This window comes from Bactrocera tryoni, chromosome 4 (genome assembly GCF_016617805.1).
Source record: "Bactrocera tryoni isolate S06 chromosome 4, CSIRO_BtryS06_freeze2, whole genome shotgun sequence".
Classification (NCBI taxonomy): Eukaryota; Metazoa; Arthropoda; class Insecta; order Diptera; family Tephritidae; genus Bactrocera; species Bactrocera tryoni.
The window spans coordinates 22,645,077-22,672,618 of NC_052502.1; the positions used below are offsets into that span (position 1 = coordinate 22,645,077).

The 27,542-nt window shown below is 37.2% G+C and overlaps 1 long non-coding RNA gene across 1 annotated transcript in view; it reads right to left on the minus strand.

The window, feature by feature from the left end:
- Positions 1-862: 862 nt before the first annotated feature.
- LOC120775084 overlaps positions 863-27,542 on the minus strand; it is a 186,141-nt gene continuing 159,461 nt past the window's right edge. The window contains exons 5-6 of the long non-coding RNA XR_005705290.1: positions 14,870-15,398; positions 863-1,504 (exon numbers count right to left, since the gene is read on the minus strand). This is a non-coding gene — a long non-coding RNA (uncharacterized LOC120775084). The remainder of the gene's footprint in view (positions 1,505-14,869; positions 15,399-27,542) is intronic.

Genomic DNA, 27,542 nt, shown 5'->3' on the forward strand with positions numbered 1-27,542 from the left:
TAGTTTTTAATTTATTGCGCTTTTAGTAGATTTTAGCAGTGCCATTATACAAGTATGAGGAGTGAGCGAAGTTATCTTCCAATTTAATCCATTTTCACACTGTCAGAGAGTTCTTATAATATTTGTGCTGAGCAAATGTCGTTATTGTAGCTTTAGTAGTTTAGGAGATAGAGCCATGCCCACTTTTTCAAAATTTTCCGTTCCCAGGTGCTTCTTGCTATTGCGATCCCTATACCAAATTATAGTTTTATATCTGAACTTAGTGCTTAGTTATGGCACTATATAGTTTTTTGTTTAATGGCGTTTAGTGAGCGTAACTGTGCTCCGATCGCGGTAATCTACGAACTCGCCTTTACTTTTTCCAAGGAAAATGTATACCAAGTTTCATTGAAATTTCTTAATATTTACAGATTCAACAGATGGATTTCAACTCGCCTCGTAATCCTGATCATTTATATTTCGATTACTTTTAGGTGATACAAGCAACCGTTAAGTGAACAAAACTATTAGACTCCGTACCAGCAAGTGGTAAGAGTATACAATTTTGAATTTTCATGTACACTAAAGCCACTTAATCTGACACAGATACAATTCTTTAGTTATCAATATAAAATTTTAGATAATTCTCATGAGTAGAAAAAAATTACTTTTCATGGCATAAGTCAGTATAGCATAAGATCAGTACTGATGAATTAATCCCCAAAATAATAGTGATTATTTACCTCATTCGTTCACAAAAAAACCGTAAATTAAATGTGATAAATTATTTAAAACTTAAGCAAATAAAAAAATTATATATAGTATAAAACTAACAAATAAATTGTTGCATTTTATAATGATTTGTAAAAAAACTTACCTTCAAAATAAGCAAGATTTCATTCATTTTCGAAATTTGACGCTGCGCTGTGTTGTTAACTACTTTAGTCAACAACTCCTTTTATATTTTTTGGTAGAAAAGGATCGTGCACTAAACGAAGGCACATGTGAGGGGAATATTTGAAACACCGGTATTCATTTTATTAAATCTCATTTTCTATAACCTTGACATCGCACTAGATTGAATCGCTTATATTGCCACAAAATGCTTATTTCTATCATATACACCATTAGCTTTATAAAACCGACACGCTTTTCAATTACATATTTTTATATATTTCACTAATATTAAAATTGGCTACACTTACATACATATATTCCACTTAACTCACACCACTCACATTATTATATACACTTATTTTTCTTTTTACATTAGCACTTAAACAAATTTTCAGCAATAATTATTTGATCAAAGCACTTATTTTTTACTTATTTCGTATATTTTTCCAAATTTTCACTAACCACACGCGATCACTTGCACAGAATTCACACGTGAAATTTAATATTTTTATTTGTTGTGGAACTGAGCGCAGAGCTCTGAGAGAAAGAGCGACTTTGTAACTGCAATACCGCAAATGCAAAAGCAAACAAAAAGCAATTCTGTTGTGTGTAGTAGCATTTGAGGTAGCTGAAACAGAAAAGAGAAAAACAATGAGAGAATATGTAGTGTTAGTGTTTTTCATATTGTAATTGAAATATAAAAGTAAAAAATAAAGAGTAAATTATATTAATGTATTAAAATATACATATGTCACAATATTATTGTTGCGTCAAATCGTGTTATTTCGAGTAATAAATGTAAAGCTAATTAAGAATTATCGGTTTAAAGGTATCCTTATTTTGTGAAACAGTTGATAATACAAAAAAATATACCAAACAAATATTTACTACTACGGGCAAAAAATGGTACGACTTTATTCATAATTTTGAAATTACTAAATTATTTTTCAAAATCCATGTCGTCCCGCTTTGGCCCGAATACACTTGTGCCAGCGTTTTTCAATCCTCGAAACAGTTGTTAAAGTTAATTCTCGGAATAGCCTTCAATGCATTTAATATCTTCCATTGACTCAAAATGGTTTCCCGCAGTGGTCGTTCAAGTTTGCTGAATAGCCAAAAGTCACACGGAGCTAAACCAGGCGAATACGTATGTACTTGCAGCACAATATTGATTAAAGTTTTGGCAAAATATTCACGAAATTTAATGCACTATGCGACGGTGCATTATTGTGGTGCAAAAATCAAGATTTGCCGACCCATGATTTCGGCCTCCATTTACGAATGGCTTCGCCCAAACGACGCATAACACTCAAATAATATTCCTGACAGTTTGGCTGGTCGGAAGGAGTTCGGAGTGCACCACAAGTCGATAATCGAAGAAAACTATCAACTTAATGTTGATATTTGACCTGCTTTGACATGGTTTTTAGGCTTCGGTTCACTTTTTACCACGATATTCGGCCGATTGACAACATGTTTCCGGATCGTAAGTATAGATCCAACACTCATGGCCAGAAATAATGTGTTTCATGACAGCCTGATAGTTGTCAACATTGTTTTACAGACGTTAACGCGGTCGTGTATTTCGAAAAAATTGAGTGAATTTGGAACCAGTAGTGATTTACTTTTCTTAGGCTTAAATGATCTTTCAAAATGGTTTTGCTTGGTGCTTATGCCATAGCTAATTTGGCTCCGTTTGTTTCCCAACAGCATCAATAGGCTTCAGTTGGTTGGCGAACATTATCACTTACAAGAATTTTCTAAGATTCGTAAAATGATCACAGCAAGAAAGTTGACTTGCGCTGGTGCCGTCTGATTCGCGGTGGCTCACATGAAAGTAACGAGATAGTGGTCATTAAGTCACTAGTCTTCAGACCAATAAATTTTTGTCATTCTGAGAACTCTTAGGGTATGTTGATATGGTCGGCCATTGAGCTACGCACAGATCTGTTTTGGTCTTTAGCGATGCCAGATGGAGTGCCGCGAAATATTCTCCCTTCAGGATATCAGCCCTCGACATGAATTTCAATAGCTTCTGCGACCGACCTTTCGTTACCCTAGTATCACATATCTTGGCGACCCAAATATTTGAAGTTTCACCTTGCTAGTGTGGACCAGTGCACAAGGAATATCCCATTGCAACGCTGGTGCCTTGATCTTGACTTATACTGCAGTCATCTCGATTTATCAGCCAATCCCAGACTGTGACCAGTGAGTATTCCAATCATTTACCCATTTCTAATCTACTGTTTTTCGCATAACTTTCGCAATTTTGTACACAGGTTGTTCCATTGTGTTTTGACATAACATTTCTGGTCGATATGCGAAAAGAGCTTATTGTTAACTCCCTGCTGACATATTAGAAGCTAGCTCCGCGGCTTTTTTAATAGCAGACCTATGATTAAAATATACTCTATATCCGGTAGCCTAAAAGATTGTCATTAGTTTAATTTAAGACAGTATATTCTCGACTTCAACTCCGTCCTCTAGCTACCCGTACAAATATTTAGTGTGTTGCGCGTTACACCAACCATCTTTTATGTTTACTAAGAACATTATTTTTAATTGAAAAATGAGATCATATACTCGATGCTTTCCAAATCGCCACAGAGCTATGGCTAGCAGTTATCCGCTGACTTGACGCGAAGTTTTCAGAGAAGAGGTCTATAGATGGCAGGTTTGACACTAGTTCAGGAGTTGTAGCTAAATTAACCCAAGAGGAGGATTGCGGTAGTTTTTACAACCCACATAAGCCAGATCAAAGCTGGACCGTATTCAGTGAAGAGTTCTTACGCCTACTAGATTCAATTTCTAGATACGGTAAAAGAAAGCAATGTACATTGGGCGATAGGTAGTTTCACGCCCTTCAAATCACCGATATCGGACGGCATATTCCCGCCTCAATTACAGCAGTCCCATAGCTATATAAAAGTCGAGTTAATCACCATTCTAAAGGAGCGCTACAATTGAACTATATTCTGTCGCTATAGGGGAAAGTCTAAGGAATATACATATACACCAAAAGCGAGTAAGAGCTCTAACACAAATTCAAAAGAGTGCATATCAATTCGTTGTTTTCCATTCATATTAAAAATTTTGAGAAGTTAGATAAAAACTTACACAAAAATAAATTAACCTCAGAATACGTATTCTAAAAGAAAGTCCACAGAAGGATCTGGGTGGTAGCAGAAATTGAAAAAATTCAAGAGGCAAAAAAAGGCTTCTATCCTAGGCATAGAGGGCGCTTTCCATAAAATCCAGCCTAAGGCTATATTGAACAAGCTTAATGATCTAGAGCAATCTTGAATCAGGAAATTGAATATACAGATGCTCATGGATCGGTCAATATATTTAAAAAGGATGGCAAAAGAATTCTAGTAGGAGTTCAAATAGCTCTCTGTCTAATTGGCAGCTACGCCAGCCGACTGGAAACATCATACATCTATGTAAATGCAAGGTTTTTTATAGCAAGATAATCTCAGATAACGGTCAAGAATTTCAGGAAAAAGTCTAGGAGGTTGCACAAATACTTAGAAGTTTTTGTTTTGGTCAACTGCGTCAAGAGCACAAGTTCGTTCAGAGAGAACATAATGGAATGTGGGGAATTTAGTTCCGGTGCTTTCCCAATAGTACTAGGTGTGCTGACAGATATCCACTACCTACCTACCTACCTTGCTCTTAGAATGAAGTGCCCCACCAGGATACCAAGGCAAAAGCAAAATTTTTAGGAATCAAAACTGATGTACTCTATGGTCTATGCTTAAATATTTTCAATGCTGAAATATTTTCTGTGCTTACTCTCACACAAATATTTACAAAATAAACTAACAGATTAACCAAACTAGAATGCAGAATACCAAAAACTCTGCTCTAATTCAATCTACTCCATAAATCTCTGTCATTGTGTTAAAATTGTGGTTTCGAATTCATTAAAAATACTTGTCTGGCTCAATTTGCGAAAGCCGTAAAGCCGACCAAAGTCGAAATGAATAAAAATAATGCAAAATTCGCAGTGCGTGTTGGAAAAATAAGCAACAGCAAATAAAAAAGTCGAAAATATTTGTATGTATGTGCCACATACAACCACAAATGACAACCACAGCCGCAAAGTATGCTGTAAAAAATTTAAAATAAATGCGAACAAGTAGCTGCCACGCGCTTTCGATTGAAAATAGTAAAGTAATAAAGACAGGCTGGCAATGAATGGGTAGGTGCCGGTGTTGGGTGCCACACCGCGGCTGGTAGCTCCCTGTTGAGTTCGGGCAACCACAAAATGGACGCAGCCATACGGCGGAGCGCAGCCAACGACAGCAAGCGACAGCCGATGTAATTGGAAAGTGTGAGCATATGATTTGATTTCATTAAAATCAATAGACCACAGCTGATTGCAGCGGCAGCAATACAGCAATAATTTTAAATAAATGAAAAACTATAAAATTAATATTGCGGCTGAAAATATTGAAAAAATTTCTAGATAATTTTATTTACAATGCTTAAGCAACAAAAAACGTCCAACATATGTGATGTCTTATCAAACACAATTGTTTTCCATAAAAGGATTTGATTACGACAGCGATATGCTATTGCCCGTCTGAAGAACCACAAAGCTGTGGAGGCCCATGGATTGCCGGCCGAGCTTTCAAACACGGCAACAGAGAACTGATAAGGAGCATACATCAGTTTCATTGTAGAATGTGGTCGGACGAAAGCATGCCCAAAGATTGGAATTTAAGTATGCTCTGCCCAATGCATAAAAAAGGAGACCCTACAATCTGCGGCAACTATCGTGGGATAAGCCTCCTCAACATTACATTTAAGGTCCTATCGAGCGTATTGTGTGAAAGATTAAAGCCCACCGTCTACAAGCTGAATGAACCTTATCAGTGTGGCTTTAGACCTGGAAAATCAGCAACTGACCAGATATTCACCAAATCTTGGAAAACCCTCGTGAAATGAAAATCGAAAGCACTTCTTCGTCGATTTCGAAGCTGCTTTCGACAGCACGAAAAGGAGCTGCCTTTATGCCGCGATGTCTGAATTTGGTATCTCGCAAAACTAATACGGCTATGTTAACAGACGTTGAGCAATAACAAAAGCTCCATCAGCATCCTGAAGGTGCTCTCCGAGCCGTTCAATACCAAACGAGGTTTCAGACAATGCGACTCTCTTTCGTATGACTTCTGGAGAAAATAATTCGATCTGCAGAACTAAACAGAGAAGATACCATCTTCTATAAGAGTGTACAGCTGCTGGCGTATGCTGATAATATTGACACCATTGACCTTAACATTCGCTCCGTTAGTTCTACTTTCTCCAGACTGGATAAGGAAGCGAAGCAAATGGGTCTGGTACTAAACGAGGGCAAGACGAAATATTTCCTGTCATCAAACAAACATTCGTCGCACTCGCGACTTGGCTCACGTAACTGTTGACAGTCATAACTTTGAAGTTGTAGATAATTTCGTCTATTTAGGAACCAGTATTAATACCACCAACAATGTCAGCCTCGCAATTCAATGTAGAAACTAATAGTGCGGTGTCTATGCCAATAAAGATGAAGATATGCTTTAAAGATCCGATATCGGCGGTTCCGACAAGTGAGCAACTTCTTGGAGAGAAAAGAACATATCCAAAATTTCAGAGATCTGTATATCTCAAAAATGGAGGAACCAGTTCAAGTATATACTGACGGACTGAAAGACAGGCGTACGGACTGGGTCTCCGGCGTTTTCCGCAGGGTGTTACAAACTTCGTGGCAAACTTGATATACGCTCATCATGATAGAGATGATAGATTGTAGCAATAATGAACTAGGGAAAACAAATTCCCATTTTTAAACCGCTGTATATACATAACTGCTCGCAGTATGGTAACTCTGACTTTAAGCCTCCCCACCGAGACAAGCATTCCGCTATCCTCATTCATTTACTTTTATTGTTGCAACTTACTAACAAAAACGAAAAATAACAATTATGCGAAAGTGGCGCACAGCGTGTTGCCAACTTCAGAAGCATGTGGGAAGAATCACACAAATACATACATGCCCCTTTACTTAACTCGCATAGAGGTAAACAGATATTACCACATTACGAGCAAAAACTTTACTGTGGCAGTGTGTCTTGCAAGCATTGTGCAAATCTACTTTTAAATTGGAATATTAATTAGAGCAACATTTTTTATGGGTGAATATGTTCGTAGATATGACTTTGTATGCTAAAGTGGAGAAGTTGACTGAACAAATGCAGAACCTGCAGGAAATTCGAACGAAATATAAACAAGCGAAGGAATAAAGTATGGGTGCTTCAAAGCGAAGTTTTGTATCAACTTGCCACACTTCGCAAGCTCTTTTTTTCATCTGTCGGAAATTTTATATAAAAGCCTTTCTTATAACAGTTAAAAAAAAAAAATATTTGGTCTAGATCTGTGGAGTATGGCAACAGTTTCGAAGTTAGTTTAGGAGCACACATATATTTAATATACACTTTTCTCAAGATTTCCTTATATATATATACAATATATGTGTGAATGGTTTTTAACACGCTGCTCTATCCTTCCATAAATTTTAGTTTTTTTTTTTTTGAGCGAGTATTTATTGTCTTATTGCGTCTTCATAGTAATATTCCTACAGGCCACCCCAAATACCTAAAGTATGTTATAGCAATCCCGCCTTTATTTTTAAAAACTTTTTGCAGTAATTTTTTGTGTTGTCATAATTTAGCATATCCCAACTCCGCTACTGGACTACCTGCTATGCATTTTGTATTTCTGCATTGCTTCCTCTTGCCATTGCGGTTGTGATTCGAGCAAACAAATTGATAAAGTTGGATAAGAACATTACGTACAGTGGGGACCAAAAGGTGTAATGGAATGACATTGAGGTTAAAAATTATAAAAAGTTAATTAAAAAATTATATGATTTGAAAATAAACACCTACATAACTAAATTAATATCCATATAATGAGCCCAGTAAATAAAATGGTTTTTCTTTGAACAATTTTTCAATATTTTTGAATTTTTTTCAATAAAATAATTAAAATTGATTACAAATACATAGTAATATACGAAACCGCAACCACAGAATTTCAAAGCTTTCAAAGGTCATGGCAAGAAGTTCGATTCGAATTTTGATTTCAGCAGAAGAAAGATGAAGTAGCATCATTTCAACACTTTTCTCAAAATTGCTATACATTTAAGAGGTCGGGATTAAAGCTACTTTGATTCCATATGTATGTATGTATATATAATATATAAATTAAACTCCTAAGCCGGTTTTTCGTGGGTTCGAGGTAGCACGTTGATATATGGCTGCTCTAAGAACTATTTTTAAGTATCAGGTATCATTACTACATTGGTACCTAACCCATTATAAATGGTATCAATGCATATTGGCAGCTCCATGGCACAGAAATTTCTTACAAAAGGTGGATGGATGCCTTTCTTCACTCAATTTATATATTATTCTGTTACAGCATGTATACGATTCTCTCTGGTAGAATTCAGAAACTAGTGGCACACTATAAATAGCTCATTTGAGTACTTTTCGATCACAAGCTAGAACAAGGGTTTAGTATAGAACATATCACTTCAGAGAGTAATTAGAAGGGAATAGTTTGGTGTTAAACTTGTTTGAGAACAGCAAGATCAAATAATTTCAAATAATAGCACAAGCTTGCTACCTGAAACTTTATGAGTGAGATATAATCTCTAACTCTGGAAAGATCAAGATGAGGAAAACCTGATATACTTTGGCTTTCTTATAATATATATAGACATAGATACAATATGTATACCATACATTATATCTTGCGGTTCCGCGTATCATACTAAAGATTTTCTTAGAGGGTTTGACTCAACATTGTTTAAGAAAACGTCAAAGATGAACACCAGCTAAAGAAAAATTCCCCGTATTTTACAGTTTTTCTTTGGTTCCAATACTGTTACAGCCGATTATGCCCATTTCTGCTTTCGCCAAATCCATTTTGGTAATTTTCATGTCAAAAATGTAGCCTCCTCTAGAAGACAATTGTAGAAATTGTCGCTCCAAATAATGGAAATCATCCAGTTTGACCGTGAAGTAAGCACTAAGCACGAGGAAAAAAAATCGTTCGGTGTCATTTAAAAAAGTTTGCATATAAAATTGAAGTCAATGCATGAGTGCCACACGAATAAACGCAAAAATCTTCATGAACGGATTTTCTAACTCCGAATCGCTGCTGATACGCAACAAAATCGATTGCTTTCCGAAGCGGTTGCTAGATGAAAACTAAGTCCGGCATGAGCGACGGTAATCCGAGATTAAACGACAGGACGGGCAGAAGATTCTTCTCTGTGTTTAGTAAGTTTGGGAGGGGATTTTGAAGGAAGTATTAATTCGGACCTACATATACTGTCAACAATAGAAACTTACTGATGGAATGATTACAAATGATGTTGCTGGTGTTCACCTCAACAGAAGCTTATGAAAATGCCGGTATAGAATAGGGATTCTATAAGGAATCATTATGAAACTATTTTCTAAAAGGCTGAAAGTTATTGAGCCGAACGATGTATATTTGACCTAAATATGAGCATTCTAACTATTATATGTAAAACCATTTAATTGAAAAACAATAGATTTATTTTTACCAAAGCTTCATTAATGGCCGATTTTGCAACACACGACACACTGTCCTAATATGCAACTACTGCTTGGCCGGATGGCACTGAAATGTGGCAGCGTGCAACGCAAGCAGCTGCAACACAACCCAACAGAAAGAAAAACGATAGCGTGAATCGCAGAAAAACAACAACAAAAATAAAATTAAGAACCACAATGAAATAAAAGAACGCGATTTAGCAACAAAATGAAAACAAGACACTGCAAGATATAACCGCAGACAAACAAAATTGCTACAACTTGCCACAACGTAGCAACAACACTAGCAACAACAACAACAACTATGTGATGTACGGCGGCAACATTTGTTGAGAAAACATTGCAACGCCGCCGCGCATTAGTGAAAGCTCCACCAAGCATCCGCACTTTCGCTACCCCTCCCGACCTCTTGCTGGCCAAGATGAAGTGTTTTTATTATTACATTTGTAGAAAAAGCATAATAACAATAATTAGTGACTACATTCCGCTGGAGCCACCGCACCCAGGCGCCCGCTTGCCTCGTTATTGGCCACCCTCGCGTATGGCCTAGCTGGCTGAGAAACTTTGTGCAGCGCAACTCAGCTGCAACAAGCCGCAGCCACATGCCAAAACACACACACACACACTCACACTCAAGCATTCGCCGCATTCAAACTATCTCAACGCGGTGGTAAAAACAGCGCAAGCAAAAAATGCTTGTGGAAATAAGTGAAACAGCTAAAAGTGTGCTACAAAAACAGCAAAAAAGTGAAACCCGGAAGATAAGGGAAATTTTTCCTGAAAAATTTAGTCGAATTTTTTTGGAATTTAGTTTTTGCCTGATGTTGCATTCAAATTATAATTCGCCTTTTTGTATGAGCGATGAACGTAATTAATGGCCATGTGCGCAAGTATGTGTGTTTCTCGAGGCACTGCAGGGAAGTCTACTAGAAGGGAACTGGTATGGTTGAATTGCACACTTTGACACACCTTTTCAATAGGCTCAAGCTAGTAAGACGTAGTTTGGAGCCCAAAAGGCAACCGAAATACTACGAAGTATATACATATATTGTCCCAGAAAAGTAACCCTCAAATCAAGACAGTAAATATAGTATCTAAAATTGCTTATTATTTTTTTTTATTACCATCAAAGAACTGCTACGAAATTTTCGAATAATTTCGAATTCTGAGCGACTAATTTGTATGTATAGCTTGCACCCTTTTTCCTACAGGGCATGTACGCAATGGAATTATAACATTGGCCGAACAGTTGCGCTAAAAGAGTTTATGCAATTCAACGGATTTCCGTCGCTTCAAATTTATAGTGTCCGTTGTTGTTATTGTAGGTGTGGGTAGTGAAAATTTTAGCTTGCACATTTTATTTATATTTTTTCTAGTAAACTAATTTCTAGTTCTGTGGTACTATTGATTGTGGTTACTGTTGGCGCTTGCTTATTCTGAATTATTGTGTGGAAATGAAATAAAGTAGAGCGTTCTCGCATTCAGGTCTACTAAATTCGCAACTCTAACTCATAGAATAAACACCCCTGCTTTGCAAGTGACATCGAACGTGCGGCCTTTTTTTGATCCGAATATTGTTCTTTTTAAGAATATAATGATGTATTACGCTAGGCCAAAGCATCTCAAAAAGCATAGTAAAGCTCATTGTTTTTTTCGATATTCGTGGCATGGTGCATCATGCATTTGTTCCGGAAGGATAGACGGTCAATAAAGAGTTCTATTTGGCCATATTGAGTAGTTTGTGGGAAAATATCCGTCGAAAGCGGCCGGTATTGTGGAAGAACAATCCATGTGATCATATATAACTATGACCATCGCGTCGAGCCAAGATTGTGACCGAATTTAATGCCAAAAACACCGTGAATATCATCGATCAAACACTGTATTTACCAGATTTGGCTTCATGTGATTTTTTCTTGTTCCCCAAACTGAAATTGCAGTTCTGTGTGACCCGTTTTCAGTCGACTGAAGGGAAACAAATAAAACTCGCTGAAGGACATCCCAAAAAGTGCCTAGGAAAGGTATTTCGTGATTGGAAAAATAGTTGGCATAGGTGCATTACATTTGGTGGAGATTACTTTGAAGGTGATGAAATAAATATTGATGAATAAATTAATATTTTACGTTTTATTTAAAATTTCCGTGTACTTTTTTGTAATACCACTGGTATAAAATATTCATCTTCTGCCAATAATGGCAGACGGATTAATGTTGCTTACGAAGATCAGATTTAACGTTTTTTATAATCCAGTACTCCTTGAATATATCAATAACACGACGGGAAAAAGGCTTAGTAAAGTCTTCAGCAGGCTTTCAATAATTGATTTTTTTGATTTACTCTTTCGAGTGATATACAAACATATATGCTAGAACACCACCTTTTATTGTGACCTTTCTAAGCTATTATATATAGGTACATATGTATTATATAGCTAGCTCGATAGTTTTTATTTTTGTCGTTTTGAGATTTTTATACTCTGAGTGGGAACAATATTTGCTCCGAAGTTTGTAACATTCCGAAAGAAGACGTGGGAGGTCTTATGAAGTATGTATAGATAATTATTGATCAGGGTGACTATCTGAATCGATTTTGTCATTTCGGTCCGTCTGCCTATCTGTGTGTATGCGAACTAGTACCTCAGTTTTTGAGATTTCAACCTGAAATTTTGCACACATTTTTTCTCCCAAGAAGCAGTTGTTCCCAGTGCAACTACTTATATCCGTTATGCTTTTTTCGGATAGCCATACAAGATGGGCTCCGAGCATTCAGTGTATGATTTTTTTAGGGTTGGGCTTCAAACTTAGCCAACACCTCTGGTTTTTCGTTTCCGATAATATACCTGTAGCCGGGAACCCAAATTATGGATAAATGGAATTGACCTGCCAGTCGTTTTAGAGCCTTGTTGAAATTGTTCTGGAACTAATAATTGGCGTGGAGAAGGCCAGCAATGTCGCAATTTTATTTACGAATAAAGACGAAAAAGTTTTTGTCGGTATAAGAATCCAAGGGATTATACTTGAGACTTAATTTTGAATAAGTTCATACAAATAACTTTCATTGGAAAAAATAACGAATTTAAGACTATTTTGTCACTGTCTGGTTACCAGCCTTTCTGTTCAGTAAATAGAGTTGTCCGCTTAATAGATTGTACTTAATAAACATCAACAATGTGCATGGTTAATGGAGATGTCCGTTCAATATAGGAGCTTTCACTATATTCTTTATTTATGAATTGTTTTCACTATCCTATCTTCTAAGTTGGTTCGAACTGGACACAGTGTGCTAAATTTTGCTGAAATAGGTTCAGTAGTTTAGGAGTCCATCGCGGACAAACAACGTGACACGTACTTTTTACATATAATGATATGGCGAAGACGTAAGTAGAAATTGTCTTTACCTAGGCGAGTTGTATATTCAACCATTATTTCCAGTTCTAGTCTAACGAAATTTCTCAAAAACCAAAATATTTGCCGCAAAGAACTTTAACGAAAATTTCAAATCTGCTGATTCTAAATTCTATAATTTCTTGGCCTAAGCAGTGTTGGGAGCATCAAATATATAATTCGAATTAAAATATCTTAGCAGTAATTATGAGATTTGTTCAAAAGTGACGTAGAATTTGGAGTTCTTAAGAAATCACCCCCGAGGAAAAAAAGTAATTTTTTGTGATCTTTTTTAGCTCCACCTTCGATGCACTTTTTACCTCCTCAATCGTGGTCTAAGTCATCCTTTCATAGACCTCTTAAGTTTTTGAAACAAAAAAGTGACAAAAGCCAGGTTTGGGAATATGGTGGCGTGAGCAGGGCGCTTGTCATGCAGTAGAAGTTGGTTTTTGTTCTCCCACAAATTTGGGCGCTTCAGATTGCTAGGAGTGCATTGCGCATAACTTGCAGGTAATATTCTTTATTGACCATAGCACTCTTTGGCATGAACTCATGATACACGGTGTTCTTGCAACCAAAGAAAACCTTCACTTTCGCTTATGCGGCAGCTTCCGTTGGGATAATTGAACTTTGATTTCCACGTCATCGCCATACACCCATGATTTGTCTGCAGTTATGAAACTCTGGAGCAAATCTGAGTCGTCGCGGACTGAGTCCAATATCTACTGAGCAATGTAAGCGTGTCGCTGTTTTTGGTCGAAAGCGAACAATTTTGGCACAAAAATCGAAGACGAACTAAAAGGCGTAAAAGCAAACAGGTTCCGAAAATTAATTAAATATTCAATATGGACGACCTGGTCAGAATAAGTAAGAGATATGACTTCCAACTTAACGCAATAAAACAATCGGAAATAGAATAACAGTAGCCCGCGAAAAATCAAAATTCGCTATACTTTTTGTACAAACCACGTACAGCGTGCGAAAAAACTGAATTCTCTCGACATTCCCAAGCGATTTTAAAAATTTCCAAGAACATCCAATGCTTTCGACCCAAACTTTGTTCAGCGATGGGGTCATTTCTGGCTCAAATGCTATGTAAACAAGCAAAATTTCTGTATTTGGGACGATTATCAACAAGAAGAGATTCAAGAGCTGTCATTTCATTCAAAAAAGAAACAACTGCTTGATGTGGTTTGTGGGCCTTATTTCTTCAAAAATGTTGCCAGTGAGAACGTAACCGTTAAAAGGGGTTTCTAACCGACTATTTAATACCTGAAATAGAAACTCGTGATCTTGACGGCATTTGGTTTCAGCAAAACGGTGCACTTCCCACACATCGTACGCATTGATTAAACGGATTTTTTGAGAGAACACTTCGGTGAGCCGATAATTTTACGTTCTGGGCCGGTTGACTAGTCACCAAGATCGTGTGATATCATAACATTAGACTTTTTCTGTGCGGATATATAAAGTTTAAAGTCTATGCGAACAATTCCGCTCGACTCCAAGGCATGAATCAAAACATCATGCGTGTCATCCGCCAGTTATTAGTCGAAATGCTCGAATGAGTCATCGAAAATTGGATTCAACGGAACATCTGAGACGTAGCCGCGGTCAACATTTTAAAGAGATAATCTTAAAAAAATGAATGCCGAATAATGTTCTTTGAAATTATAATAAATATTTCCCTCTAAGCTTGAAGTCTATGTGTTTTTCTTTAAAAAAGTAGTGAACCTCGAATTGGATCACCGTTCATAACTATAAAATAAAGATTATAATTTTTGCTTTACTTTGGCGATACTTCAAATATTTAAGTTTGGAACTTCGAATTTTCTCCAGCAATCTCGTGGTTACCAGCACTCTATTCTCGAATTTGACCATCGTGGGTCAACCCAGATCTATTATATTGAAGGTAATATTATCTAAGAGTTGTTATATCTAAAAAATTTGTTAAACAAGTTATTTTGACTTACCTATATTTCACTGTGGTCGTCTTATAGATATTATCTATCATTGCGGAAATGTTTTAAAGCCACGTGGGCAGTGACGAACTTAATTGAACGCTAATTAATGGCAACTTTCAAGTAATACAGGAAGAGACCGCAGAAAGCTACACCGAACAGCGGGCTATAGGTCACATAATGAGTTGCGAGCGCTTTTTGTTTGTCTTTAACTTCAGGCTAGACATTTTGCTACCATTGTTGCTTGCGACTTGTTACCGTAGCTGTTTATGTTGCTGATGAAATTGAAAAGCGACGATAATTAAAGTTGACAGTTGCTGCCAGTACAGTGTCAACATAATCTCAACGATCAGCCAACCAACCAACCGACCAAGACGGAACGTACAAGAACATAGCGAACTCACTACTTTTATTATTGTTGTCATTGCCTCACTGCTTGACTGCACGCTATAGCACATTTCAGTTGCTGATCACGTTGGCAACGTGTTGTGCATTTTTGTGACCAACAGACAACAGAATGTTGCAAGGACAAGTTGGGCGCCTGCAAAAAGAAACAGCAAAAATTAAAAAAAAAGAATTGTGAGAAATACAAAAGTAATTTGCAGCAAATATAAACAGATACACATACAAGCATGAGTAAGTGTAAGAAATAATGCATTAAGAGAAATGGCAACTTTGACGTGTTTGCTGGCAGTGCTGGCTTTGATGCTGCCGCAATGACAAAATAATGAGCATCACTCAGCGAACAAAGAGACAAAGGCGACTGGCAACTTGCCTTAAATCCATTGACAATACGGCATGTTGGCAGGCAAGCAGATGGAGAGACAGCACGACAGCCTGAGGAATAACTTGATTGCAGGACATTAAGAAACTCGGTGTAACTGTCAAGTCGTTCAGTGCTGGAGCAATTCAACATAGATGCTTATTTATATCCTACACAAGCTGGATGAAATAACTGATGACAGACAACAGTGTTCAGGGAATGTGCAGTTGAAAGAGAAGAAACAGGAGAACCAGATTGAAGAAGAGGTACTGTAAGTTGCAGTCTGTGTGACGTAGTTGCGCGGAGGTAATAGATTTGGCCACGTTAGAGATCAAATATGCTCAAATTAGGAAAAGTAGGGGGAAGAAGAAATCTTCGAGGTTAGAGATCATTTGAAAATTACTTTTAGAAGTGAAAATGTCGCAAGTCCGGTTGGCTCAAGACCAAACATAGGCTTATCTAATTAATGCTATTTGCTAAAGATATAGGCAACAGTTAGAAATATTAGCAAACAATGGATAGCTGAAAAGTGTTTCGAAGAATCATATTCGAGAAAGTACAACAGAATAGAATTGACAACATTAGGAATTAGAAACAATAAGAATATAGTTAGTACTTAGTAGCATAAGGTGTGGTAACCAGCTAACTATTAGCATCATCACAGGAATAGGTTAGAGTACGTAAGGTTATCCCAACAGGAATTTCACTTGAACTAAAATACTTATATTATGGATCATAAGATGCTTCTACATCGCTTTGAGCCTATCACAAATGTTTTGAGACGGCAAACGCCAGTTTTGGCAACGGATCCTGGTTCGCCGAAGGTAAGACTGACGAGATTAATGATTTTTATTCTTACCATATGAATGCTTGTTGGGCAATGTCCAGTAATAACCCCTGAGATTGCAACAAGACGAACTTTGATAAACGCAAGTAGTAGAGTAGATTTCCTACGTTCTATTCTAGGCCAAAAGGATCTTGCAGTCGAAAAAGAGCTGGTAGTCAACTAGTGGCGGTTAAGCGCACTTGAGGTCCATTGGTCCAGTGCTCGAACTCAAGATGGCAACGGAGATCTATTTCGTTTCGATTCCGATGTGACCGAGCAGGATAAAAATTACCAGAGATTCCACTATGAGCGGACATCTGTCTAGTCGAGGTAAAGTAGCTTGATCCTATTTCTAGTGAGGAAAGACACTCCTTGACCTGCTTTAAGTGCACAATTAGCGAGCTCAGTACTAGTGTTGCAGCTCTGCTGTTGGGTCACCCCCATGGAAGAGTACCATTCAATAGGAGCCCCTTCTGCTTAAAAAACATTATAGTAGTCGGGTAGCCTAAAGGTAAAACTGACGGAGAGCTCTTTACAGAAAACTCGCCTATCATTCAGGTTGAAGACGTGAGCCTCCGGAATGTTTGGGAACTTATAGCTCCAAGTAAAAATTATTCCCAGTGGGATACCCTGGGCAAGACTTCGCCGGTGAAGTCTGTTTTTAAACTGTTATGTGGCCTTCGGTATCTACCAGTGAACCCATTTTTCATCGGCGGCCACAAATTTACTCTGAAACTGATTCGGTATGATTTTAGACCGGGTCAAACACTACTGTAAAGTAGTATTAAGGTTGTCCCGGTATTCTGCATGGAGAAAATTCGAAAATCAATCATCGGCAGCTTTTTTATGTCAAAAACACATGACCCACGCGGACTTTTGAGATGTTTACTGTTCCTATATACTGTATCTTTCCCAGCTTTGCGTGGAGGTGTGCGATATGTAAACACAGACTTCTGGATATTATCCATCGCTGGTTTTCGGGTAACATCGTCGTGAAGAAACTATAAATTGACGAACGAGGTCGAGGTTTTCATATCGCAGGCTTGCTAAACTAATTATTTATATTCGCCATTGAAGGAAGAGTCTTAGCACTGCATCGAGTATCTCAGGGCTTTTTAATTTCGGTAAGGGCTTTCTCTCCCAAAAACAAGAGTGAAATCACGGTTAAAAACAAACTCTCTCTGCTCTCAGACCTGAACTTATTTAACACACTATCGGCTGATATAACAAAGGCAAGTGTAAGAGATTCGAAGATATTAATGATCTCAGTTGAAATCCGATCGATTTGAGTGCGAATTCGAAATAACATTCACTCAAACTTCTAACAACCTAAAACTCAAATCAATTGCAGCACTTCGAGGACTTTCAAGCATCCTTAGAAAACAAATCTAAGAAAAATTTGGCGGTAAAGCGCTTCTACTTCAAAAAAAATTAATACTTATTTACAAAAGGCTTTCTTTGTTTTACTTCACACTCACACAAGTAAGTACAAGTATTCTTTTGCTCATTTCCTCATTATCATTCTCCAAAGTATTTAGTTGGTTTGGGAAAAGTTGAGCTATACTTTTTGAGGAAGAAAAAAGATTTGCCTGATTTCCTATATACTGTACAATGATCTATGCATGTCTGTGTATGAAATGCGTACGTGTATGAGTAATTGGAGTGCGCGCCAGCGGTGCGTTGCCGGAATTTTGATGCGCGTAACGAGTCACGTGACTGGCACACTGATACCGCTGATACCACTCATGTTACCGACACCGTTGTTGTAGCCATTCACTGGCGCGGCTCTTGTTGTTACACAGAGCATACTTTTTGTTACTTTCTTCCCGCCTGCCTGCCGTTTGGGAGGGAGCCCCACTTCGTTGCATAGTCTCAGCACTCCGATTTTCGTCTTTCGCCAATTGCCAGCTGAAGGACGTTTCCAGCATCACGTCATGTCACGTCTCGTCTTCGTTGTTATCATTATTATTGTTGTTGTTGTTGCTGATGATGATGAACACAAACGAGTGTTGACGAACTTTTGGTTGCCTACGCATTGTCGGTGATAGTGTTCATTTACTGGGCACTCTGTGTTTTGTTTTCTGTTTCTCTGCTTTGTTTTTGTACTTCGCTCGGGCTACTTCTTAATGCATTAGAGTTGATGTGCAGTCCGCACCTTGTCCTCATCCATGACAAGTGAGCAAAGTAAAATTGCAAAGTGACACAAATGTTTCGCAGCACTTTGGATCCGCATTTGCCCCTTTATTCGGGTAAGCGGATATTCAGCGAGTGGCGCTTCCAAGCCACTCAGTTTGTGCAAAGTGACCATCCAACAGTGCGATTTTGGCTGCGTCTTTAAGCCAATTTCGGCAACCAAAGTGCGTCTGCTGTCAATTCACATTCAAAGCAAAAGTTTTTACCTCTATTTACTAGAGAGACACATTAGCACGTAAGCCGAGTAGTGTGCCCAGGTTGCAGGGTGGTTTTATTCTCATCTGCCTTTCTTCGGTTTGCTGATGTTTAGGTTCGGGTTAGCATAATACTGAGTGGTTATCAGTAGCTTAACTTCTACCGCTCAGTTCCACGTGTCATGTGATATCAATGCGCTAATGCTTCTCCCGATTAGTCTTCAATTCAATTTTCTGCTTATAGTTTTCCTCTATAAGCTCTCACTCTCCTACAATAAGTGGCAACGTAAGGGATTTTAACTGTTCGTGTTAATTAATATAATTTTCATAACGAAAACTGTGTGTATTCGATAACTGTGTGTATAAAAAATGTTTTTTTTTTTTTTTAAATCGATACTATCAATCAAATTCGAGGTGAAATGAATACTAAACAACCAGAAGCAGTGAAAAGATAATGATTCTCCAACAATTCAATATCAAGTATATAATAGGATTTGTCTTTTGCTATAATGCAGGGCTCACTTTCGACGGTTTCGTGTTCATTTTAGCTACACTTTTTTCAAGCGAGTATTATTTCTAGAAAAGAGATCAAGAAAGGGTCCCTCGCACCCAGATCCGGAGAATGCCAAGGATATAAAGCCATTCGAAACTCACATGAGATTTCGCACTCTTTTCGTCATAGCTTTGTCTTTCCGCGAACCGAGGCGGTAGGTTACTCGAATAACTGGCGGTTTGTCTCCGGAGAGGAAGTATGAAGCCATGTTAGGTCTGCCTACAAAACATATGGTATAAATAGAAGTAACCTCTTGAAACAAAATAATAAGACTTTTGAAATTAATTTTGCGTGTAAACCCATTCGCCGAAATATTTTTTTCCAGATTGGTATGACTTTCAGGGACATCTATGCCAAATGTCAAATCGAAATAATTATTAGTGTTTAGTGTTCTGAACTACATAAAGTCCATTAGGCAATTTTTACGATGACTGAAGATATTCAACAAAAAAGTTCCATTAAATTTTGTGTGCGGAATCAAATTTCTGCTGCCGAAACGTTCACAATATTGTAAAAGGCCATCGGTGATAATCATTTTTCGCGAGCAAATGCTTTTGATAGGTGCAAATTATTCAAAGAGGATCGAGAACGCGATGACGACGAACCACGTCCAGGTCGATAAAGTAAAGGAATTTTTGATTTAGAATCGACGATTAACTGTCAGAGATCTAACTGCCATCATTGGATTATCGGAAGGATCAGTGATAACCATTTTGTAAAATCATTTGGGCCTAAGAAAATGCAAAACACGATTGGTTCCAAAATCACTCAATCTTTTCGAAAAACAGCGAAGCGTTACCGTCTGCAAAACAATGCTTTCCGACTACCAGGACGTCATGAGATGTATTATTACTGGCATTGAGTCTTGGATCTAAGCTTAGGATCCGGAAACAGACGATCAATAGCACTCCGAATGTCTTCCGACCGACCTAACAGTCAACAAAGAATACTATTTGAGCGTTATGCGTCATTATGGGAAGCTATTCGGAATTATGAGCCGACAACTCTAGGATTGTGCACCACGATAATGCACCGTCGCATACTACATTGATCGTGACGCAACCACTATATTGGCTTTATTAAGCTCCGTGTGACTTCTGGCTATTCAGCAAACTTAAACGAGCGCACTGGCGAAACCGTTTTGAGTCAATTAAAGACATTGAACATAAATTGCTACGCGCAATGAAGGAAATTGGCTTCAGCAGTTGTTTCAGGGATTGAAGATCACTTTGGGACATGTATATTGGGACCAAGGGATATTATTTTGAGAGGGACGACATAAATGCTGAAGAAAAAATTAACAATTTTAAATTATAAACAAAGTCTTACTATTTTTTGCCCATAGTAGTAAATAGAAACCAAAAAACATTTCACTCTGCCTAATATGGATTTATACTCATGGTTGGGACGGAAATTTCGATGTCTTTATTTTGGGTATTTTAACGTATCCAAATAACTCACGGCTTGACACTCAAGTTTCCTTTATTTAAAATGTATGATTAAACAAATTTTTTTGGGCATGTTGTTAACCAAAAATATTAAAAATTAAAAACAAAACTCATTCAGCTATAGATAAATCAATCGAAAAATAGTATAATAGTTACAATATGAGCTCGAAACGTAGGAGACTGACATGCGACGAAAAAGTGATATTTTTTATTTTTTTAATTAATTTCATTTACAATATTTTTGAAATTAATATTTTATTTTATTTTTGTTTTTTTAATTGAAACATGAAGTTTAGTAGAGGTTTCACTTTAAAAACAGTAAAATCGGCCGCTTTTATTTAAGCACAGAAAAGCTAATTTGTGTTTTACTCATTAAACGTAATAAATTAAAAACTATAATTATAATTAGATAATATAATATAATTTATTTTACTTATGCTTACTAAAAACAAAAACCGTTAACTTCGGCTGCACCGAAGCTAATATAACATTCACAGGTGCATTTCTTTTAGTATCTATGTGCCCAGTTTGTATGGAAGCTATATGCTATAGTAATCCGATCTGAACAATTTTTTCGGAGATTATGTTATTATCTTAAGCAGTAATCCATTTCAAATTTCGTGAAGATACCACGTCAAATGCAAAAGTTTTCCATACAAGCCCTTGATTCCGATCGTTCGGTTTGTATGGCAACTATATGCTACAGTGAGCCGATCTGAACAATTTCTTTCGATATTACATTATTTCTATAAACAATAATTTATACCAAATTTCGTGAAGATATCTTGTCAAATGTGAAAGTTTCCCATGCAAGCATTTGATTCCGATCATTCAGTTTGTATGCCAGCTATATGCTATAGTTAACCGATCTGAACAATTTCTTTGGATATTCCATTGTTGTCTCAGAAAATAATATATACCAAATTTCGTGAAGATATCTTGTCAAATGTGAAACTTTCCCATGCAAGCATTTGATTCCGATCGTTCACTTTGTATGGCAGCTATATGCTATAGTGGTCCGATATCGGCAGTTCCGACAAATGAGTAGCTTCTTGAAGAGAAAATGACGTTTGCAAAATTTCAAAACGATATTTTAAAAACTGAGAGACTAGTTCGGATATAAACACTGACTGACAGACAGACAGAGAAAGTCCCGAACGAACGAAATAGTGCGAAAAATATGTAAGAACGTATAGTGGTAAGGCTTGCGTGGCCACGAGTGTATATTTTTAACGCACTTTTTTTAGCTTTACCTGTATGTATATGAAACAGACTATGTTTGTCAAATTTTTGTAACACCGAAACGCCAGTAGTATACATTTGAGTGGCCCTATGACCAAGCTATCAATAGATTGAGCAACACTAAACAAAACTGGCCCCAAAAGTATGTCTAACAAGAAGGTTAAACTATCGATGCTGCCTTTTGGATAAATAATATGCTGAACACATCCTTGAATTAAATTGAAAACAGTGCGTGTAGCTAAATAATAAATATTAAGTTAAAGAAAAGAAAATAAAACTAGCGTTTTTGAAATATTTAAAACTAAAGGGTTCGAAATAAGTTTTAATCTGAGAGAAATAATGAAGGAAAGAAACTAGTATTCATATAGCAAACGCATATTATAAATCGGTTCGTAAACCATCGCACCAAACCAATATGGCATATCAATATAACTGCAATCTCATAAAGTATTTCACCGTTTAATAAATAACACGTCAGCGCATTAAACTACAGTAATAAAAGTTAATATTCAAACCATTGTTTTTACCTCGGTAGGAAGTAAAAGTTTTTAATACTCAACCAAATGAAGTGCCATATGCATTAGGGTGTACGTTATTTCCCAACTTTGTTATTTTTTGTTGGAAACGTTAAAGTTTTGGCCTTAAATATTGATTCAATGTAAACAAGCGCTTTATTTTATATTTAACTCGTGCCTACACCATATAACTTTTCCACATATTTTATATGGGATTTTTTGGTCTTTTGCAAAAAAAAAATTTGTCTCCGAAGAAAATGAACATACAGCTTTAAAAAAAATTGTATTCTCATGCAAAACTTGCAGCTCGAATATTTTTTTCCATAAAAAAATTTTTTAAAAGGACGCAGTTAAACTTATGCATGGTACTCCATGTCGTATAAGCAACACAGAACGTACGTGACTCAGGCCACTTGATGTACAAGTATAACTTTCACTGCATATAACTGCTAGAGTAATGCTTCTATGGAAAAATTTCAGAAAATTTTGTATTAAAATATCACTCTTACAAGGTTGTAGATTTGCTTGTTTATAATAGGTTGTCAAAAAAGTCTTGCGGTATTTGCGCTGGTTGGCGCTGAAAGCGCGTAGTTCTAGTTTTATTCGTCGCATCGGGTCATGCTATACCTTTTTCGAAAGCTTATTTCACGCGCTAACACGTGTTTGATTGATTGTCGTTTCTTTTAAGTCGTTTGTGAGTTATAGCGTCGCAAACATGGAGAAAAATAAAGAGAAAATACGGCATATTTTACAGTACTACTACGATAAAGGCAAAAATGCATCTCAAGCCGCCAATAAAATGTGTGCAGTTTATGGACCCGATACAGTTTCCATTTCCACCGCACAACGATGGTTTCAACGTTTTCGTTCTGGTGTAGAGGTGGGCGAAGATGCGCTCGCCTGTCGTCGAAAATTGCGATAAAATCGCTGAATTGGTCGAAAGAGACCGACATAGTAGCAGCCGTAGCATCGGTCAAGAGCTGGGCATATGTCATCAAAAATTCATTTCAATTTCAATAAAAAAAAAAAATTCAGTAAAAAGTCGAATGTTATAAGCATAGGCAAAAAATGGTTTAATCACGATTAAAATGAAAAATAAAGAGTTTTTTATATTGATTCCTTGTTTCTATAGCAAAAATTGAAATTTCAGGTGCGTTTGCAAAAAAACAATGAACTGGGAAAATAACGGACACCCTAATAAATACCCACCGATACATACTCTTCACAACTTTATAAGCCTGTGCGTACCACTATGGTCTTCCCATTCATTTGAACTCAATTCCCATATGAAGCACGAACATAAAAACCAAATCTCACAACAATACAACAAGAGAAGTGGCAAACAGCAACGTGAAATAGAAAAATAACGATAAAAGCCGAAACAATAAGAGCTAGTAAAAATCAGTGGAAATGAAAACTTTTAAAACCAAAACAAAATGCCAAACACTAAATAAGAGAAAGCAGCGGGAAAACTGCTGCACTTCGACAGTTTTATAGCGGCCATCAACGCGCGCGCAAAAGCCATACATTAAAAGTGAAGCGGAAGCCAAAGTGAGCAAAGACTAGTCGAATGAAAAAAAACAACAAAAAATCAAACAACTCCAGCACCGCTGAGAAAAGAATTGCTAAGTGCGCACTAACTGGTCACTGCTCGGATTGCTAGCCAAATTGCGCAATACTAAATAGGACAAACAGGGCTGCTTGCCGGCACATCACCTCTTTGGCGCGCAGCAAGCGGACAGGAATTTTTCCGAACCTCCCTTTCGCTTATGTGCTTCGCTAAGTAGATGCTTTGTTTTTTGTGTAAATTCCGCTGCCCAGCAAAATGTTCGCAATTTTATGTTTTTGCTTTGTTGGAAAGAAATTTCAGTGGCAACTCTAAAAGCATGCTCGCACGCACATTCCTTCCTCATTTCTGCCCTGCGGCACTAAAAATACGCAACTGTTGTTTTAAAGAAAATAAAGAAATTACAGAAAGAAAGTTTCTTTTCTTTTCAGTTACAGTTTGACAGCGTGTCATCACAGCGGTAAGTGTGTACGTGTGTGTGCGCTTGTATGTGTTCGTGTGCGGTGCGTGACACTGCAAAATTAGTTTGAAGTTCAATGCGGGTTGACCATTTATGTGGTTAACTTTTATGTTTCGGAGCGTAAAAGGATCATGACATTTAATTTGGTCAAAAGAAACAAACAACAATAAAGTTGCCTGCTTACTTGTAAATTTATTTTCAGCTGTTAACCTTTCTTGGAATTGAAGAAATAGGCAAAAAGTATTTCACACAAAAGGAAGACACATTCAATTAAAGAAGATGATGTATAGCAAGGAGAGTGTTGGAGATAAATATGTATAATATATATGAGTGCATATTTCTATGTATATATGTATGTAAGGACATTCACAAATATTGTTTCATTATCATAAAAGCTTCAGCCGGTGAGCCTTAGTTTTCAGTTTCTCTTCACTAGTTTTTAATCACTCATTAAGTTTTTAGAAGTAGCATGGTTAGCGAAGGGGGTCGTCGCCCCGGGAGCAACGTCGTGGGGGCGTCAAAACGATCTTCGCTGTTTTTTATTATTCAGAAAAATACTTCAACAAATTTTTTTACAAAATTTATTATAAAAGGTAAAGAGTTGTACATTCACAATGTAATAATCTGAATAACAATGAAAAATATAAAAAATGTCAAAAGTGTACAAGATATAGGACGAAAATAGGTTTTTTCTATGGCTTTTAAAAAGATGTCTTGTAAATTTACTATCAATTTCGTAAAAAAACGTATTGTGAGAATTTTGGAACTTCAGAATTTGCGTGGCTTCTAGTTCTTAAATTATATATACTTAACTTCGAAGATATTTTGTAAAAATTCACTTTTGTTTGAACCACCTCATGAAACTTGTAGGTAGGTAGATATAGGGGGGGGCAGAACATTCTTGGCCCCGGGCGTTTGAAGTTGTAGCTACGCCACTGTTAGCCGAATATCGGAGAGAGAGAAAAAAGACATTAATTGTCTTATGCTGCTGTAAATAAGCCATTGGCAAAGATGGGGTCTCTCAACGAAAGTAGTCCTCTGGCTCTACGACACCACAGTCAAAGCCATTATGTTCTGTACAATATTTATGTGGTGGAATTTTCAAGAAAAGACCACATTTGCACGGAAAGTCGAGAACATTCAACGTGCGGCACTCATCGGCATATGTGGTGCACCGTAGATATCGCAGGAAGGTGTATGGCTGCAAAAGTTGCTACCAGACTAAGGGGAAACTGGGTTCTAAAATGAAGACATGCCTAAACACTGGGAAATCTTTATACACTTTGACTTTACACCGGTTCACTTGGATCGTGGAGTCATGTCAATCCGAACTAGGGCGGCTCCTTCTCTGCCCACATCAGCGAAGGAGTTGTGGGTGGTGAGCTTCTTTATGGATGGGTAGGGTAGGTTGGTCGAGGGGTGCCAGCAGCTACAATCAACTCCAATTTCAGACTTTCTGACAATTGCAGGGTTTTCCAAGCCACGGTTGCAGCCATTAAGGGGACAGTAGATTTACTTCTCTGCAATGTAGTCTCCTTCAAAGAAGTAACCATTAACTCAGATAGCAAAGCAGAGATGCTAGTCTTGAACTCATTAACAATGCATTCAGAGTTGGTTAAGGACTGATATGGGTCACTATGGAATCGCTGGCAACGATAAATCTGATGAGCTAGCAAGTAGAGGCACGCTTCAACTGCTATCAATAGAATGTAAGCGGGTCGATGTCCCGTATCAACTTGTGTTCTACTATTAGATAGCTGGGCTTCGCTGGAACTTGGCCAGCTCTGAGCCACCATCGGTATATGCGCTGTCTCAAAATTCTTTGGTCTCAGATTGATCGCAAGAGATCTAGACTAGTCTCTCTACATTTGTCAAGGTTTTAATATGCCATTGCCCTATTTGCAGCCATGCTGTAAGGCGGGAATCTTACTAGATGTCATCTGCAGAAGCTGTATGCATGAAGAAAAGGTGAAAATATCTCAACAATTCCTTCTTGCCTGTTTCGCGTTTGGGAAGTTAAGGCTAAAATGCTTAGATGCGCATAGCTTCAGCCATCCCTTCGAGTTGGTGTGATTGGAAATTAAATGGCTGTGCAAATTTGTATTGGCCACTAAGCGTTTTGTTAATTTATTAGACCGAACACAAGAGTTCTCCTTTTCTATGGCTTCACGAAGGACTGCATATAGCTGTCCACGCGCGATCTCTTTAGATGAGCCACCTAACCTAGCCTAATCCTAACCTAGGTCAAATATGAAGGTTTTGCTAACAGTTTTGCTCGATTGGATAAACCTCGTGCATCATACGTTCTTGTAAAAGGGTCGTACGGCCAATAAAAAATAACTTGACTGAGGTTCACAAATCCACACAACCAGTTTAGAATTGAAAGTATTATTGTGAAAAAAAAAATAAACTTAAAATAGTTTTTATGTTAAAAGCGGAACTGTTTATTTTTTTACATCGAATATCTTCAAGCATGATAAGTATGTGAGTTTGTGAAAAAGTTATTTGTTATCAGCAGCGAATTATTTAAATAAATCATATACCTTTGTTTAGAACAAAAAGATTCTACGTGAAATAATTTATCTTGAAAGTTCACAACTCATTGGTGGACACTGATAACTATACCCTGCTCCTCGATCACTTAATTCTCGTGTATTCTACTTTATGTTTCATTTTACTGTTCTTTTTATTTGTTCGACATCAATATCATTGAATAAAGGTAATTATTTTCAACAAACAATTCAGACTTCTACCTTCCATCAAAAAAATTGCCTCATTCAAATTTCAATCTGAATTGAAATAGATAGCGAACTCACATGCATTTGATAAATGACCCACGTGGCTTATTGCTTTCACGCAATGTACCGTTTAATGGCGGCACATTTGTTTTAGCGCAAAATAGCTGAGACTTTCATTGCGCAAAA